This window comes from Arachis hypogaea, chromosome 11 (genome assembly GCF_003086295.3).
Source record: "Arachis hypogaea cultivar Tifrunner chromosome 11, arahy.Tifrunner.gnm2.J5K5, whole genome shotgun sequence".
Lineage (NCBI taxonomy): Eukaryota > Viridiplantae > Streptophyta > Magnoliopsida > Fabales > Fabaceae > Arachis > Arachis hypogaea.
The window spans coordinates 26,468,085-26,486,820 of NC_092046.1; the positions used below are offsets into that span (position 1 = coordinate 26,468,085).

Below are 18,736 nucleotides of genomic sequence, written 5' to 3' on the forward strand. Positions count from 1 at the left end.
TTTCGCTTCTAAGATATTCATTCGTACTTCAACCTGAATGTGATGAACGTGACAATCATCATCATTCCCTATGAACGCGTGCCTGACAACCACTTCCGTTCTACATTAGAATTGAATGAGTATCTCTTAGATCTCTTAATCGGAATCTTCGTGGTGTAAGCTAGAATGATGGCGGCATTCAAGAGAATCCGGAAAGTCTAAACCTTGTCTGTGGTATTCCGAGTAGGATTCAATGATTGAATGACTGTGACGAGCTTCAAACTCGCGATTGCCGGGCGTAGTGACAGACGCAAAAGGATAGTAAATCCTATTCCAGCATGATCGAGAACCGACAGATGAATAGCCGTGCCGTGACAGGGTGCGTTGACCATTTTCACTGAGAGGATAAGATGAAACCATTGACAAGGGTGATGCCTCCAGACGATTAGCCGTGCCGTGACAGGGCATTTGGATCATTTTCCCGAGAGAAGACCGAAAGTAGCCATTGACAATGGTGATGTATCACATAAAGCCAGCCATAGAAAGGAGTAAGACTGATTGGATGAAGATAGCAGGAAAGCAGAGGTTCAAAGGAACGAAAGCATCTCTATTCGCTTATCTGAAATTCTCACCAATGATTTACATAAGTATTTCTATCCCTGTTTTATTAATTATTTTCGAAAACACCATTATCAATTTATATCTGCCTGACTGAGATTTACAAGATGACCATAGCTTGCTTCATACCAACAATCTCCGTGGGATTCGACCCTTACTCACGTAAGGTATTACTTGGACGACCCAGTGCACTTGCTGGTTAGTTGTGCAAAGTTGTGAACCATGGTATTGGCATCATGTTTTTGGCGCCATTACCAGGGAAAGAAAGAGCGATGAATTTTACATAATCAAAGTGTAATCACAATTTCTGCGCACCAGTTGTACCAAGTAATACCTCAGGTGAGTGAGGGTCGATCCCACGAGGATTGAAGGATTAAGCAACAATGATTGATTCATTGGCTTAGTTAGACAAACAGAAAAGAGTGTTTGAATATTCAAAGAGCATTAAACAATCGTTCAGAAAGTAAAAAAGTAAAGTAAATGAGTTGGGAATAAAATATGGAGAAGACAGTTAAGGTTTCAAAGTTATCTATTTTTTGGATTGACTTTTCTTATTAATTTATTTTAATCATGTAAGATCTAATTTATGGCAAACTATATGTGACTAGACCCTAATTCCTTAGACCTTTCTAGTCTCCTCTAAAATTTATTAACTGCCAATTCCTTGGTCAATTAATTCCATTTAGAAGCTGCATGATCAAATTCCAGTTTATATGCCACAAAAATTATAATTACCCAAAAATAAAAGGATTATATGTCACGTATCCCGTTAAATCCAGATAATTAAAATTTAGGAGAAGTTGTTTTCAAGCTGTTGTTCAAGTAAAGAGCTTTTCCAAGTTATACATGAACTCAATTAGAAAGAGGGTCATACTTCTGTTCCACCCAAATTTATAAAATAAAGAAAAAAAATAATTCTTAAATATAAATCAAAACATGAATTAAATTAGAAAAACAATAAAATCAATCCATACAATTAGACAGAGCTCCTAACCTTAATAGTGGAGGTTTAGTTGCTCATGGTTTAGAGTAGAAAACTAGGATTGTAAATTGGAATGGAAAAATGTTGTGTTCCAATCACCCTATTGGAATTCCTTTTTATATCTAATCCTAATTAATTTAAAATCTATCTTTTTAAAATTAAAATAATATCTTTTCCTATTTTAAAATAAAATTTAAATTTAAATCAGAATTAATTAAATAATCTGCGCCTTATAACGTGGGGACCACTTGGCTTCACTGGATCCACGCCTTAACTTGGCTAAGAGCTACGCCTAACTTCATGCTGTTCACCACACAAGGCGCCTTACTTGCACTGAAGAGGAAGCAATGCGCCTTACTTGGAGGAGAGCACATGTTGCGTGTTGTTGTTGTTTCTTGCGCCTAACTTGAGAAATCTCAAGTTAGGCACAGCCTTGGCAGAGTTGATGGAAGAAAAGTATGGACTATTATATATCGTTGGAAATCTCTGGAAGTTAGCTTTCCAACGCCACTGAAATCACGTCCATTGGACTTCTTTAGCTCGAGGTATTCAGGTTTGAGTGCAGAGAGGTCAGGGTTGACATCATCATTCGCCTTCTTCTCTTTTTCTGCGGAAACTCCATCAAATCTAGCCAAATGCTACCTAAAATAAACATAATTGCACAAGACTTAAAGTAGCATCTATAGTGGCTAAAAGATAATTAATTCTTGATTAAACTCGACAATTTAAATGCAAATTCACTAGGAAAAGATAGGAAAGATGCTCACGCATTAGTGACCCGTGACAATCACCCACTATCTTCGTTACTCGCTTAGCCAAGATCTGCGTGCCTGACAACCACAAGCGGTCTACATGATGTTCAACGTAGTCATTGGACGACAGCCGGAATATAATCTCTTGGGTCTCTAATGCCAGGGCATTTTGGCCAGTTTCACTGACCTTTTCTTTATGGTTTTAGGATAGTTTCATGCATTTTCTTAGGAAATAAGCAAGTTTTGGGTAAATAATCATTTACATCTTGATTCAAGCAAACATTGTGAATTTTACATGATTTCATGAGAATTATGCATGAATTAAATGACAAAATTGAATGATGCATATCTCATAACTTGGATTAGAGCTTTGATGCACTTTATTGCTTGATTTCAGGACAAAGGGAGCAAGGAAGAACCACGTTAGTAGCCATGTTAGTCTAGCTAACGTGACCACTAACGTGGAATGGAGGCTAACTTACAACGTTAATGAGAAAAGTGATCGCCATTAACGCTTACGTGAGCCATCATAGCCCACGTTAGTTGCCACGTTAACTATGTTAACGTGGAAGCTAACGTGGAAGAGAAGTAGAACTCCAACGTTAGTGGTAAAAGTAAGTACCACTAACGCTCCAAAGTGGAAATTGTCCACGTTAAGAGTCACGTTAATTCAATTAACGTGAACTCTAACGTGGAAGAAGAAGATGAAGCCAACGTTAGTGACACTCACCTTTGTCACTAACGTTGGACCAAGCTCATAAGGGCCACGTTAAGAGCCACGTTAACTCAGTTAACGTGGAATCTAACATGGGGAAGCAAGGAATGGCCAACGTTAGTGACACTCACCTTTGTCACTAACGTTGGACTAAGCCACTTTGAGCCACTTTGAGCCACTTTGAGCCAAGTTAGTTGCCACGTTAACTCAGTTAACGTGGAAGCTAACGTGAAGGAGAGAATGATGAGCCAACGTTAGTGACACTCACCTTTGTCACTAACGTTGGGGATGGCTACCAATACCACGTTAGAGGCCACATTAACGCAATTAACGTGAACTCTAACGTAGAAAAGGGGCGTTTTGGAGCGTTAGTGAGAAAGGTAAGTGTCACTAACGCTCTCGAGGCTAAAGTGTGTTCACGTTAAGAGCCACGTTAGTTATACTAACGTGAACTCTAACGTGGGAAAGAGGGGGCTCTCAACGTTATTGAAAAAGGTAAACCCCAATAACGTGTGCGAAGGACCAAGAGGCAACGTTAGTGGTCACGTTGGTGCCACTAACGTTGAAGTTAACGTGGACCATTCTTGGGTTGGGAACGTTAGTGAAAAAGGTGATTGTCATTAACGTTCTCGAACCCACACTTTCACTTAACGTTAACGCCACTAACGTCCTAAGCTAAAGTCCATGCCTACTTCACACTCTCTCTCTGCAAGTAAAGCTAAGCCCACTGAAGATGATAACTGCTTCAACTCAAGATCCAAAGGCCCATATCCAAGACTTGAAGAAGCAACTAGAAGATCAGAAGAATAGTATAAAAGAGGGAAAACTTTGAACTAGAAAGGAGCTTTTTGAGCACTATTAGAATTGCTCTCTGTATTTTTACTTTCTCTGTAACTTCTAGTTTAATTTTTCAGAATGCATTCTCCATCTTTATTTTCCATTCCCAGAGCTATGAACAACTAAACCCCTTTCATTGGGTTAGGGAGCTCTGTTGTAATTTGATGGATCAATAATAGTTTTCATTATTCTTCTTCTTTCTTTTCTCTTGATTTTACTAGAAAGCTTTCAATCTTCATCCAATTGAGTAGTTATCTTGGAAAAGAAGCTATTCATACTTGGATCTCTTTGGAACCTTGGAAGAGGAATGAAGAGATCATGCTAGAAATGCTTTCTCATGTTGGACCAAATTGGGGTTTGGATGGATATAGTGACATATAATCCTACCACACTTTGATTTGGAAATACATGTGATATAATCAGTGACCATACCTCATCTCTTCTCATGAGCAATTAGACCAAGGAATTGGCTATTGATCAAGATTTGAGAGATTGAATTACCAAGGAATTGGAATTCAATCACTTAAGATTGCCAAGGAGATCAATGAATGCATTGATTGAGGAAGAGATGAAAATGAACTTGATCTGAAGGATGCAACATCTCCTAAGCCAAATGAACTCCCCATTTCTGATCTTACCCATTCTCTTTAATTTATGCCAATTACTTTTATGATCATCTTCCCCATTCCCATTTAAGATTCTGCAATTTACTTTCTGTCATTTATTTTCAGCTCTTTATTTCCAGCATTTACATTTTCTGCTATTTACTTTCCCGCCATTTAATTTCTTGTAACTCTCAAACCAAATTCTGCTTAGCTCAACTAGAACATTCTTCCAATTAAAGTTGCTTGACCAATCAATCCCTGTGGGATTCGACCTTACTCTTTTGTGAGTTATTACTTGACGACAATTCGGTATACTTGCCGAGGGAGATTTATTAAGAGACAAGTTTCCGTGCATCAAGTTTATGGTGCCGTTGCCGGGGATTGATTTTTGTATCAACAATGATTAAATTGGTGGATAGCTAGATATAGCATTTTTCTTTTGTTTAATTCAGTTTCATCTGAGTAATTTACTTTCAATTTTAGTTATTTCGTTCCCTTTACTTTTCACCCATTAGTGGTGTTACCTACATTTTGTTTTAATATTTGGTTCATTAACCCACTAACTGTTTGATATATTGCATCACTCACACTAACAGTATTTCTAACAGGAACACTTTCTGCATCTATTTTCTTGCTTGTTCCTTGTTGGTTGTATGACAGGGAGAAGAAGCGGGGCTTCAACTTCCTTTGATTCTGAACCTGAGAGGACCTTCCTTAGATTAAGGAGGGAAGCAAGAGGAAAACGAGTAGTTGGTGCGGAGGAAGAGGAGGAGTACTTTGAACCAAACATGGATGAGAACATGGAGAACCATCATGGAGAAGAAGCTCACAACCATGGCAGAGAAGGTCCAGTGCATCAGGATGGACAAGAGAGAAGAGTTCTGGGTTCTTACATAAACCCAAATCCAGGAAACTGTGGAAGTAGCATCCAAAGGCCAACCATACATGCCAACAACTTTGAACTAAAGCCACAGCTCATCACCCTTGTTCAGAACAATTGTTCATTCGGAGGAAGTGTCCAAGAAGACCCTAATCAACATCTAACCACCTTCCTGAGGATATGCGATACTGTGAAGTCTAATGGTGTTCACCCTGACACTTATAGACTACTTCTGTTTCCCTTCTCACTCAAGGACAAAGCATCTAAATGGCTGGAATCCTTTCCAAAGGAAAGTTTAGCAACCTGGGAAGACGTAGTGAACAAATTCTTGGCAAGATTCTATCCTCCTCAACGAATCAACAGGTTGAGAGCTGAGGTACAAACCTTCAGGCAGCAAGATGGTGAGATTCTATATGAAGCATGGGAGAGGTTTAAGGACCTGACAAGAAGATGCCCGCCAGATATGTTCAATGAATGGGTGCAGTTGTACATTTTCTATGAAGGCCTTTCGTATAAATCAAAGAAGGCAGTAGACCACTCATCCGGGGGATCTCTGAACAAGAAGAAGACCATTGAAGAAGCCATAGATGTCATTGAGACTGTAGCAGAGAATGACTACTTCTATGCTTCTGAAAGAGGCAACACTAGAGGAGTGATGGAGCTGAACAATGTGGATGCACTGCTAGCTCAAAACAAGGTTATTACCAAGCAGTTGGCTGATCTTACCAAAAAGATGGAGAGGAATCAAGTGGCAGCAATCACCACCTCAGCAGCAACTCAAGAAGGAGTGAATGAAGAAGCAGGGGGTGATCAGGAACAAGCCAACTACATTGGAAATTCACCTAGGCAGCACCATGACCCATACTCCAAAACATATAATCCCGGTTGGAGGAACCTCCTAAATTTTGGGTGGAGAAACCAACAGGATCAAAGCCAGGATCAGAGACGCCACAACCCCAATAACAATGTAGCTCACCAACACTCCACACAGAGGTCTTATCAACACCCACCTAACAACACCTCTCAGCATCCATACCAAAGTCAAAATGGCCCTTCTCATCCTTCCAATCTCGACTCACCATCATCTGAAGATAGACTCTCAAGGATTGAAACTCTGCTTGAAGGCATATGCAAAGAGATCCAAGATAACAAGGTGTTCAAGGAGGAGGTGCGAGCCAATATCAAGAACCAGGGAGACACCATCAAGAGGCTGGAGTTTCAAGTGGGATACCTTTCTGAGAAGATCCCCAAACCTACTGATAGCTTCCCAAGTGACACAGAGAAAAATCCGAGAGGTGAAGCAAAGAAGGTCAGATGGGAAGATTGCAAGATGGTTACTATAAGTGATAAGGAGACTGAGGAAGAGCCGAACAAACCATTAGAACAACCTGAAGATACATCAGTAGGAAGGCAGGAAGAGAATCATCAAGAAACCACAATCACACAGAAGGAGCTGCTGAGACTCTATGCACCGTTTCCCCAAATACTCAATGGTGGTGTAGAGAAGAGAATATACTCAAGGTTTCTTGATATGTTTGCATTTCTCCATGTAAACATACCATTCATCAAGGCCCTCCAACAAATGCCCTCATACATTAAGTATATGAAGGAGCTGCTAACCAGGAAAAGCTCACTCAAGGGAGGACAAACAATAGTGATGAATAAGGAGTGTAGTGCTCTCATTCAAACAGAGTTGCCTACAAAAAGGAAGGACCCAGGGAGTTTTCACATCCCCTGTGCCATAGGAGAAACACTGATCGATAAGGGACTCTGTGACCTGGGAGCAAGCATCAACTTAATTCCTCTATCTCTAATGAAGAAGCTGCAGATCAATGAGCTGATGCCCACAGACGTAGTCATCAGGCTGGCTGACAAAACTAAAAAACAAGCAGTGGGAGTGGTTGAAAATGTGTTGGTAAAAGTGGGAAACTATTTCCTACCCACAGATTTTGTCATATTGGAAATGGAAGAGAGTCCCATCCACCCAATCATATTGGGAAGACCATTTCTAGCTACAGCCAGAGCACTCAAAGATGTGGAGCGAGGAGAGATAATACTGAGGATACATGATGAACAACTCGCATTCAATGTCTTCAAACCCTCACAAGAAGCAGACCAGGAACACGAGAAATCAAGGGAAAATCACAACAAAGCACTGGTGGAAGAAACAAGCACTGAAGCACAAAATGTACACCTGGGAATCCCCTTGGTTGATAAACAAAATAGCCAGAAGATGTCACAGCTAAAGGAAGCTCAAGTGGAGCCAAAACCACCAGAATCATATGAGACCAGCAACAAAATATCCTTAGGAAAAGAGACCACAAAGAGAAGGATAACAGCAAAAGAAACAAAGAAGAAGGCACCAAGGAGATGGAGGAACAAGAAGATCCCTACAGAAGGTTTCTCTCCAGGGGATAAAGTAATCTCAGCTTACTTCCCAGATATCCCACCTCATCTCCCCACCATCCCATCTCAGCTACCCAAGGTTTTCACCATCAACAAAGTTCTCTCCCTAGAACATGTAGAGATCCTTGATGAAGCCAATGGATATAGGTTTACTGCAAGAGGAGAAGATTTGAAGCACTACCAACCACCCTGACAAAAGGCAGAACGTCAAGCTAGTGACGCTAAAGAAGCGCTTCATGGGAGGCAACCCATGTTTTACACACTTTTAAAATAGTTAATAAAACAAGGTTCATGAAGTTCAAATTAACCTTGACATATCCTTGAATGCAACATATAGTGAAGAATAGGTTTGGTGTTCAAGGCACACTAAGAGAACATGAATGCAATTCATAGCATGTCACTCTTAGCACCTTGAACAAATCTTCTTACACCACAGTGCCACAAACTAAGTTTAGTGTCACCAATGTTGCATACATGGACATTTAGTTGGTTAGTTGATTTTCACTCATGAATCACAATTAGTAACTAGAAACAAAAAAAATTTTAAAAAGTAGTTATTCTTTTTCTTTTAATTTTGCCGCCACTTTCCAAAAATCTAATTAATCATAATTCTTTTATTTTGTAGGAGAATTGATGGGACAATTAAAGGAGGATTCGGCCACCACAAAAAGAGAGGACTATACACATGTCTTCAAGGGGATTGCATTGGGAATTGTTGCCATGCAACATGGGAAGAAGAACAAGCTTGGAAACTGAACCAACCCCATCATAAATTTGATGATCCTTGTGCTCATCCATTGCTAAACCCCATCCGTCCATCACACAACCACCCCATCAATCCACACCTTTCATTCACTCATCATTTTCCTATATAAGTGATTCCCAGTCCGTACCCCCTTCACATTCCAATTCCCATTCTTTATACTTCACACCTTCGGAACCCAAATCCCTTCATCTCACCATATCCAAACCCAACCAAATTCTACCATTTATCCACAACCCCTCAATACTTTCACACATCAACTCGTACTCATGACATCATCAAGCTCTAAAAGAAGAAAGGGGAAGGAGCCTATGGAGCAATGCCCTTTTGATGAAAAGAAGTTTAGAACCTTTTACCATGCACTTCAATTTGGATGGATGGCTGATAAGGAGATCATATATAAGCTAGGCTTTCAAGTCAAGAAAACTGAGTGCCCCGAAATCACAGAGAAGGTAGAAAAGAGAAGATGGGAGCTCCTCACCGATCCAGTCACCACGAGAATAAATACAACGCTCGTAAGAGAGTTTTACGCAAATGCAGTGAGATATGATAGGAAAGAGGAATCTTATATAAGCTTTGTGAAAGGAGTAACGGTGGATTTTAGCCCCATGAACATCATGAGGGTGTTGAAGCTACGAACCATACCATTCGAAGAAGAGAGCTATCAATCTCGAATAGATGGTAGTCCTAATTATGATCAGATTGTGAAAGATATCTGCGTACAAGGAGCGGACTGGGTGAGAGATTCTAATGGAAAGCCCAAATTTATCAAAAGAGGTGATCGCACCCCTGAAGCAAAGGGGTGGTTCGAAATTATAAGGAGATCCATCCTCCCTGCCGGAAACAATTCAAAGGTGAATCTTAAGAGAGCAACAATGGTGCAATGTATACTTAAAGGAGGAGAGATCAAGGTGCATGAACTCATAGCCCAAGGCATTAGGAAGATGGCTGAGAAAAGTGATTCTGGAGGAAGGTTAGGCTACCCCAGCACCATTTTTCACCTGTGTGACAAGGCTGGGGTGGTGTTCGAAGACGAAAACCCCGAATAGATAAAAATTGGTATCCCAATTACTGTCCGGTGTATGCATGTTGTTGCTTCTCCCCTTTCTCAACGAAGGATAAGAAAGAGAGTATCCCATCAAGCTGTGGAAGGGAAGAACCCAGAGGAGCAAGCCGCAGCCACCTTGAACATGCACCAATTACAAGAAGCCATTGATGGCTTATCTAGGCAATATTGGGAGAATCAAGAGGCACAGAAGGAGCTCCAACTACAAATGATGAATCGCCAAGAAGAATCAATTTCTAGATGGGGGAATCAACAGGGAGAGTGGCAAAAGCAGATGATGGAGCAGCAACTGGAACAAGGGAAATAATGGGGTGAATTCTTCCACAGGTTGGAACAAAGGCAGGATCAACAACAAGAGGCCATCCAAAAGCTAATCAACATCCAAGCACATCAAGGTGCACACATACATGAAATGCATCGGAAACAGCTAGAACAGGCAGAACTCTTCGACGAATACAGGGTGTTTTCAGAAGGAGTTTACATGAACCAGACTGTACATCATGTGAACACTCAGGCCAGACTCGGATACTTAGTCGAACAACTGCCTATACTGCATCCAGGAATCACAAGCTATGAAGAAGTGAAGGATGAATTAGCGCGAGAAGAAAGAGAGAGGGTAGAAAAGAGTCATGAATCAATAAGGAAGGCACTCGAGGATTGGAAAAAAGCTAGACTGGCACGAATGCAAGGAAGCACAAGTGGACACAAAGGGGACAAACAAGAAGGAGAGCATGAGCAATCCCATGAATAAAAGGTGGTGGAGTTCCCTCGTTGTCCCATCTTTTTCAAGTTTTAAATAAGGAAAATCATGTATGAAATAGAACATGATTCCATAGTAGCTTAGGAATTTTTAATTCTGTCTTTAAGTTTTCATTGCCTTTTTCATATGTGTGCTGGTCCAAGTTGCATGCTGCATTTTCACCTTGCTTATTGTATGTTTGTCCTTTTTTTTAAACTAAATAAAAAGAGATGTTATGAAAGACCATAGTGGAGTTCAATTTGTGGAGTAAGTCCTTAAATTCGTGGGGTAGTAATCACTTAGCTAAGTTGGTTCACCAACAAGGTGGGAAGGCAACTATCTGTCATGAATTATATACTTAAAACACACCCCATGAGACTAGCTAAACACTAAGATCCCAGTAATAAAAAAGGAAAAGAACACTAAGAGTTGAAAAAGAAAGAAAGGTAATAAAGAATAAGGCTAGGCACCAAGGGCTTGAACCTTGAGGGATGTGTCTGTGGTGCTCTTGTACCAAGGATCTGCTTGGATGAATAAGTTCTTAGGAGTGCTTCATCACTTGGTAACTTGGGTTAACTAACCCGAGATTATCAACTGAAAATCCACTATCAAGAGCAACCTTGCTACAGAACATTTAGTAACCCAAAGAGGTGCTGGACACTAAGACCTCAAGGAAAGAAAATAACAAACCATGTGCCTATGGTGTGTATGTATGGGGGAGAGAGACTTGAGGGAGTAAGTCCTTAGGGGTGTTTCAACACCTAGCACCTTGAACCAACTGGTTCGGGAGTGTTGGCTGAAAACTTATCTTAAAGAGTCGCCCTCTCACAGAACACTTAGCCTAAGAATGTAATAAACCTTGGAAAGACAAAGGGATCAATAAATAACAGTCTCAAAGGGTGCCATCAAGTGAGTATTCCAAGGCATGATAAAGGTCTGAAAGCCAGTAAAGGAATGAACCTAAGTTGCTATGCATGAAACCCCATAAAACCAAGGGCATGACCTCCACAAGAATGATTCATTCATCTTGTCATTCATCATTCTCTTGTTCCAGTACTTGCTTAGGGACAAGCAAGCTTTAAGTTTGGTGTTGTGATGCCAGGGCATTTTGGCCAGTTTCACTGACCTTTTCTTTATGGTTTTAGGATAGTTTCATGCATTTTCTTAGGAAATAAGCAAGTTTTGGGTAAATAATCATTTACATCTTGATTCAAGAAAACATTGTGAATTTTACATGATTTCATGAGAATTATGTATGAATTAAATGACAAAATTGAATGATGCATATCTCATAACTTGGATTAGAGCTTTGATGCACTTTATTGCTTGATTTTAGGACAAAGGGAGCAAGGAAGAACCACGTTAGTAGCCACGTTAGTCTAGCTAACGTGACCACTAACGTGGAATGGAGGCTAACTTGCAACGTTAATGATCAAAGTGATCGCCATTAACGCCTTCGTGAGCCATCATAGCCCACGTTAGTTGCCACGTTAACTATGTTAACGTGGAAGCTAACGTGGAAGAGAAGTAGAACTCCAACGTTAGTGATAAAAGTAAGTACCACTAACGCTCCAAAGTGGCAATTGTCCACATTAAGAGTCACGTTAATTCAATTAACGTGAACTCTAACGTGGAAGAAGAAGATGAAGCCAACGTTAGTGACACTCACCTTTGTCACTAACGTTGGACCAAGCTCATAAGGGCCACGTTAAGAGCCAGTTAACTCAGTTAATGTTGACTCTAACGTGGGGAAGCAAGGAATGGCCAACGTTAGTGACACTCACCTTTGTCACTAACGTTGGACTAAGCCACTTTGAGCCACTTTGAGCCACGTTAGTTGCCACGTTAACTCAGTTAACGTGGAAGCTAACGTGAAGGAGAGAATGATGAGCCAATATTAGTGACACTCACCTTTGTCACTAACATTGGGGATGGCTACCAATACCACGTTAGAGGCCACGTTAACGCAATTAACGTGAACTCTAACGTAGAAAAGGGGCGTTTTGGAGCGTTAGTGACAAAGGTAAGTGTCACTAACGCTCTCGAGGCTAAAGTGTATTCACGTTAAGAGCCACGTTAGTTATACTAACGTGAACTCTAACGTGAGAAAAGGGGGGCTCTCAACGTTATTGAAAAAGGTAAACCCTAATAACGTGTGCGAAGGACCAAGAGGCAACGTTAGTAGTCACGTTGGTGCCACTAACGTTGAAGTTAACGTAGACCATTCTTGGGTTGGGAACGTTAGTGAAAAAGGTGATTGTCATTAACGTTCTCGAACCCACACTTTCACTTAACGTTAACGCCACTAACGTCCTAAGCTAAATTTCATGCCTACTTTACACTCTCTCTCTGCAAGTAAAGCTAAGCCCACTGAAGATGATAACTGCTTCAACTCAAGATCTAAAGGCCCATATCCAAGACTTGAAGAAGCAACTAGAAGATCAGAAGAATAGTATAAAAGAGGGAAAACTTTGAACTAGAAAGGAGATTTTTGAGCACTATTAGAATTGCTCTCTGTATTTTTACTTTCTCTGTAACTTCTAGTTTAATTTTTCAGAATGCATTCTCCATCTTTATTTTCCATTCCCAGAGCTATGAACAACTAAACCCCTTTCATTGGGTTAGGGAGCTCTGTTGTAATTTGATGGATCAATAATAGTTTTCATTATTCTTCTTCTTTCTTTTCTCTTGATTTTACTAGAAAGCTTTCAATCTTCATCCAATTGAGTAGTTATCTTGGAAAAGAAGCTATTCATACTTGGATCTCTTCGGACCTTGGAAGAGGAATGAAGATATCATGCTAGAAATGCTTTCTCATGTTGGACCAAATTGGGGTTTGGATGGATATAGTGACATATAATCCTACCACACTTTGATTTGGAAATACATGTGGTATAATCAGTGACCATACCTCATCTCTTCTCATGAGCAATTGGACCAAGGAATTGGCTATTGATCAAGATTTGAGAGATTGAATTACCAAGGAATTAGAATTCAATCACTTAAGATTGCCAAGGAGATCAATGAATGCATTGATTGAGGAAGAGATGAAAACGAACATGATCCGAAGGATGCAACATCTCCTAAGCCCAATGAACTCCCCATTTCTGATCTTACCCATTCTCTTTAATTTCTGCCAATTACTTTTATGATCATCTTCCCCATTCCCATTTAAGATTCTGTAATTTACTTTCCGTCATTTATTTTTAGCTCTTTATTTCCAGCATTTACATTTTCTGCTATTTACTTTCCCGCCATTTAATTTCCTGCAACTCTCAAACCAAATTCTGCTTAGCTCAACTAGAACATTCTTCCAATTAAAGTTGCTTGACCAATCAATACCTGTGAGATTCGACCTCACTCTTTTGTGAGTTATTACTTGACGACAATTCGGTATACTTGCCGAGGAAGATTTGTTAAGAGTGAAGTTTCCGTGCATCAGTCTCTAATCCATGGATCGAGTCCGTGCGATTAGAACCTTCGTGGTATAGGCTAGAATTAAATGGCAGCATTCTTGAGATCCGAAAAGTCTAAACCTTGTCTGTGGTATTCCGAGTAGGATCTGGGAAGGGATGACTGTGACGAGCTTCAAACTCGCGAATGTTGGGCGCAGTGACAGTGTGCAAAAGGATAGAGAGATCCTATTCCTAACTTTAGTGAGAACCGACAGATGATTAGCCGTGCAGTAGCTGTACCTGGTATTTTTCATCCGAGACGAGAAATTCGACAGTTGATTAGCCGTGCAGAAACCGTACTTGGACCATTTTCACTGAGAGGATCATACAGCTTGCCATGGAAGGGAGCACGCATGATTGGATGAAGACAATAGGAAAGCAGAGGTTCAGAAGCAACAAAGCATCTCCAAACACTTATCTGAAATTCCCACCAATGAATTACATAAGTATCTTTATTTTAATTTACATTTTATTTATCTTTTAATTATCAAAACTCATAACCAATTGAATCTACCTGACTAAGATTTACAGGATGACCATAGCTTGCTTCAAGCCAACAATCTCCGTGGGATCAACCCTTACTCATGTAAGGTAATACTTGGACGACCCAGTGCACTTGCTGGTTAGTTGTATCGGAGTTGTGAAAAGTGTGATCAAAATTTCGTGCACCAAGTTTTTGGCATCGTTGCCGGGGATTGTTAGAGTTTGGACAACTGACGGTTCATCTTGTTGCTTAGATTAGGTAATTTTATTTTATGTTTAAGCTTTTTATTTTTATTTTCGAAAAAAAAAAACAAAAAATTGTTCTTCAGAGTTTTTAAGAATGAATTCTAGAGCTTCATGAGATATGTTGAAGCTTGGCTGGCTATTAAGCCATGTCTAATCTTTTGGACTGAGGTTTCCACTTTCCATTGTAGAAAGGACATGTCTGTAATTGTTATGCTAAAGCTTGGCTGGCCATTTGGCCATGTCTAATTCTTTTGGGCTGAAGCTTTAGACTAACATTGCACGAATCCTGGAATTCTTATTAAAAAATTTGAATTTCTTTATTTTCTTTTTTCAAAATAATTTTCAAAAAATACAAAAAAATTAATAAAATCATAAAACCAAAAAATTTTGTGTTTCTTGTTTAAGTCTTGTGTCAAATTTTAAGTTTGAAGTCAATTGCATGTTTTTTAATTTCTCAAATTTTTTTCTTTTGTCTTTTCTTGTTTTTCATATGCATTTTCGATTTCATAGTGTCTAAACATTAAAAATTTTTAAGCTTGGTGTCTTGCATGTGTTTCTTTTCTTAAAAATTTTCAAAAATATGTTCTTGATGTTCATCATGATCTTCAAAGAGTTCTTGGTGTTCATCTTGACATTCAAAGTGTTCTTGCATGCATTATTTGTTTTGATCTTAAATTCTTATGTCTTGTGTCATTTTGTTGTTTTTCTCTCTTTATTAATTCAAAAAAATAAAAAACAATATCTTTTCCTTATTTTACTCATAAATTTTAAAATTTTGGGTTGACTTAGTCAAAAAATTTTAAAATTTAGTTGTTTCTTGTTAGTCAATTCAAAATTTCAATTTAAAAATTCTATCTTTTCAAATCTTTTTCAAAAATCAAATCTTTTTCATTTTCCTTCTTAACATCTTCGAATTTCTTAAATAAATTTTCAAAATCTTTTTCTTATTTTTATTTCACATTTTTGAAAACTTTACTAATTAGTAATGTTTTGATTAAAAAATTTCAAGCTTGTTACTTTCCTGTTAAGAAAGGTTCAATCTTTAAATTCTAGAATCATATCTTTTAGTTTCTTGTTAGTCAAGTCATCAACTTTAATTTTAAAAAAACATATCTTTTTAATTTCCTTTTCCAATTACTTTTCAAAATAAATTTCAATCATATCTTTTTCAAAACTTAATTTCAAAATCTTTTTCTAACTTCTTATCTTTTCAAAATTTACTTTCAAATCTTTTTCAATTAACCACTTGACTTGTTTGTTTTAATTATAAAAAAGTTTACTATTTCTTATCTTTTTCAAAACCACCTAACTACTTTTCTCTCTCATTAATTTCGAAAACTAACTAACAAATTTTTCAAAAAATCTTTTTAATTAATTAATTTATTTAGCTTTCAATTTTCTTTTAGTTCTTTTTCTTAAATTTCAAATTCTAACTTAATTAATTAAATAAAAATAAAAATATTTTTATTCTCCCTCTTTTTAAAATTCGAATACTCTCTCTCTCCTCTCTTTCTATTTATTTAATTATTTACTAACACTTCTCTTCTACTCATAATTCGAACCCTCTCCCTCTCTCTGTGTTCGAATTCCTCTTATTCCCTCTCTACCTCATTCTTCTATTCACATAAAGGAATCTCTATACTGTGACATAGAGGATTTTTCTTCTCTCTTTGTTATCTTCTATTTCATATGAGCAGGAACAAGGATAAGAACATTCTTATTGAAGCTGATCCTGAACCTGAAAGGACTTTAAAGAGGAAGCTAAGAGAAGCTAAAGCACAACACTCCGGAGAGGACCTTATAGAAATTTTCAAAAAAGAAGTAGACATGGCAGCCGAACCCAATAACAATGGTGGAGATGCAAGGAAGATGCTTGGTGACTTTACTGCACCAACTTCTGACTTCTATGGAAGAAGCATCTCAATTCCTGCAATTGGAGCAAACAACTTTGAGCTTAAGCCTCAATTAGTTTCTCTAATGCACCAGGATTACAAGTTTCATGGACTTTCATTGGAAGATCCTCATCAGTTCTTAGTTGAATTCTTGCAAATCTGTGATACTGTTAAGACCAATGGGGTTAATTCCGAGGTCTACAGACTTATGCTTTTCCCCTTTGCTGTAAGAGACAGAGCTAGGATATGGTTAGACTCACAACCTAAAGAAAGCCTGAACTCTTGGGAAAAGTTGAGCAAATTCTTTCCACCTCAAAAGTTGAGCAAGCTTAGAGTGGAAGTCCAAACCTTCATACAAAAGGAAGGTGAATCCCTCTATGAAGCTTGGGAAAGGTACAAGCAATTGATCAGAAGGTGTCCTTCTGACATGCTTTCAGAATGGAGCATCTTATGTATATTCTATGATGATCTATCTTAATTGTCCAAGATGTCATTGGACCACTCTGCTGGTGGATCTCTTCATCTGAAGAAAACCCCTGCAGAAGCCCAGGAACTCATTGAGATGGTTGCAAATAACTAGTTCATGTATACTTCTGAAAGAAATCCTGTGGATAATGGGATGACTCAGAAGAAAGGAGTTCTTGAGATTGATACTCTGAATGCCATATTGGCTCAGAACAAAATATTGACTTAGCAAGTCAATATAATTTCTCAGAATCTGACTGGAATGCAAGCTGCATCCGGCAGTACTAAAGAAGCCTCCTCTGAAGGAGAAGCTTATGACCCTGAGAATCCTGCAATAGAAGAGGTGAATTACATGGGAGAATCCTATGAAAACACCTATAATCCTTCATGGAGAAATCATCCAAATTTCTCATGGAAGGATCAACAGAAGCCTCAATAAGGCTTTAATAATAATAATGGTGGGAGAAATAGGTTTGTCAATAGCAAGCCTTTTCCATCATCTTCTGAGCAACAGACAGAGAATTCTAAGTAGAGCCTTTCTGACTTAGTAACCATAGTCTCTGATCTATCTAATACCACTCTCAGTTTCATGACTGAAACAAGGTCCTCCATCAGAAATTTGGAGGCACAAGTGGGTCAGCTGAGTAAAAGAGTTACTGAAACTCCTCCTAGTACTCTCCCAAGCAATACAGAAGAGAATCCCAAAAGAAAGTGCAAGGCCATAACTATATCCAAAGTGGCCGAACCTGGAGAGAGTAAAAAGGCAGTGATTTCTAGTGAGGAAGACCTTGCTGAACGTCCACTGACCAATAAGGAGTTCCCTATTGAGGAACCAAAGGAATCTGAGGCTCATATAGAGACCATAGAGATTCCATGGAACTTAATGCTGCAGTTCATGAGCTCTGATGAAGATTCTTCCTCTGATGAGGATGAAGATATTATTGAAGAGCATGTAGCTCAGTATCTAGGAGCAATCATGAAGTTGAATGCCAAGTTATTTGGTAATGAGACTTGGGAGGATGAACCTTCGTTGCTCATCAATGAACTGAATGCTTTGGTTCAACTGAAATTACCTTAGAAGAAACCGGATCCCGGAAAGTTCTTAATATCCTGTACCATAGGCACCATAATCTTTGAGAAGGCTCTGTGTGACCTAGGGTCAGGAATAAACCCTCATGTCACTCTCTGTAATGGAGAAACTAGGGATCTTTGAGGTACAAGCTGCAAGAATCTCACTAGAGATGGCAGGCAATTCAATGAAACAGGCTTATGTACTTGTAGAGGATGTCTTAGTGATGGTTGAAGGCCTGTAAATCCCTACTGATTTTATAATCCTAGACTCTGGGAAGGATGAAGATGAATCCATTATCCTTGGAAGACCCTTCCTAGCCATAGCAAGAGCTGTGATTGATGTGGACAGAGGAGAGCTAGTCCTTCAATTGAATGAGGACTACCTTGTGTTTAAGGCTCAAGGATCTTCTTCTGTAACCATGGAGAGGAAGCATGAAAAGCTTCTCTCAATACAGAGTCAAACAGAGCCCCCACACTCAACTTCTAAGTTTGGTGTTGGGAGGCCACCATTAAGCTCTAAGTCTCTGTGAAGCTCTCTAAGAGCTCACTGTCAAGCTATTGACATTAAAGAAGCGCTTATTGGGAGGCAACCCAATGTTATTTAATTATATTTATTTTTATAGACATTTGTTTTTCATTGCTATGTTATGTTTTCTTTAGGTAGATGATCATGTGAAGTCACAAAAATAGCTGCAGAATTAAAGCAGAGTCAAAAACAGCATAAAAAATAGCACACCCTGGAGGACAGGCTTACTGGCGTTTAAACGCCAGTAAGGATAGCA

General features: G+C 38.9%; 2 non-coding genes across 2 annotated transcripts; both read right to left on the reverse strand.

The window, feature by feature from the left end:
* Nucleotides 1-5,729: 5,729 nt before the first annotated feature.
* On the reverse strand, nucleotides 5,730-5,836 carry LOC112724526 (small nucleolar RNA R71). Its single transcript, XR_003163684.1, has one exon. It is a non-coding gene; the product is annotated as a small nucleolar RNA R71 (small nucleolar RNA).
* A 10,907-nt stretch (nucleotides 5,837-16,743) lies between these two features.
* LOC112725143 (small nucleolar RNA R71) lies at nucleotides 16,744-16,851 on the reverse strand. Its single transcript, XR_003164269.1, has one exon. It is a non-coding gene; the product is annotated as a small nucleolar RNA R71 (small nucleolar RNA).
* Nucleotides 16,852-18,736: the final 1,885 nt, after the last annotated feature.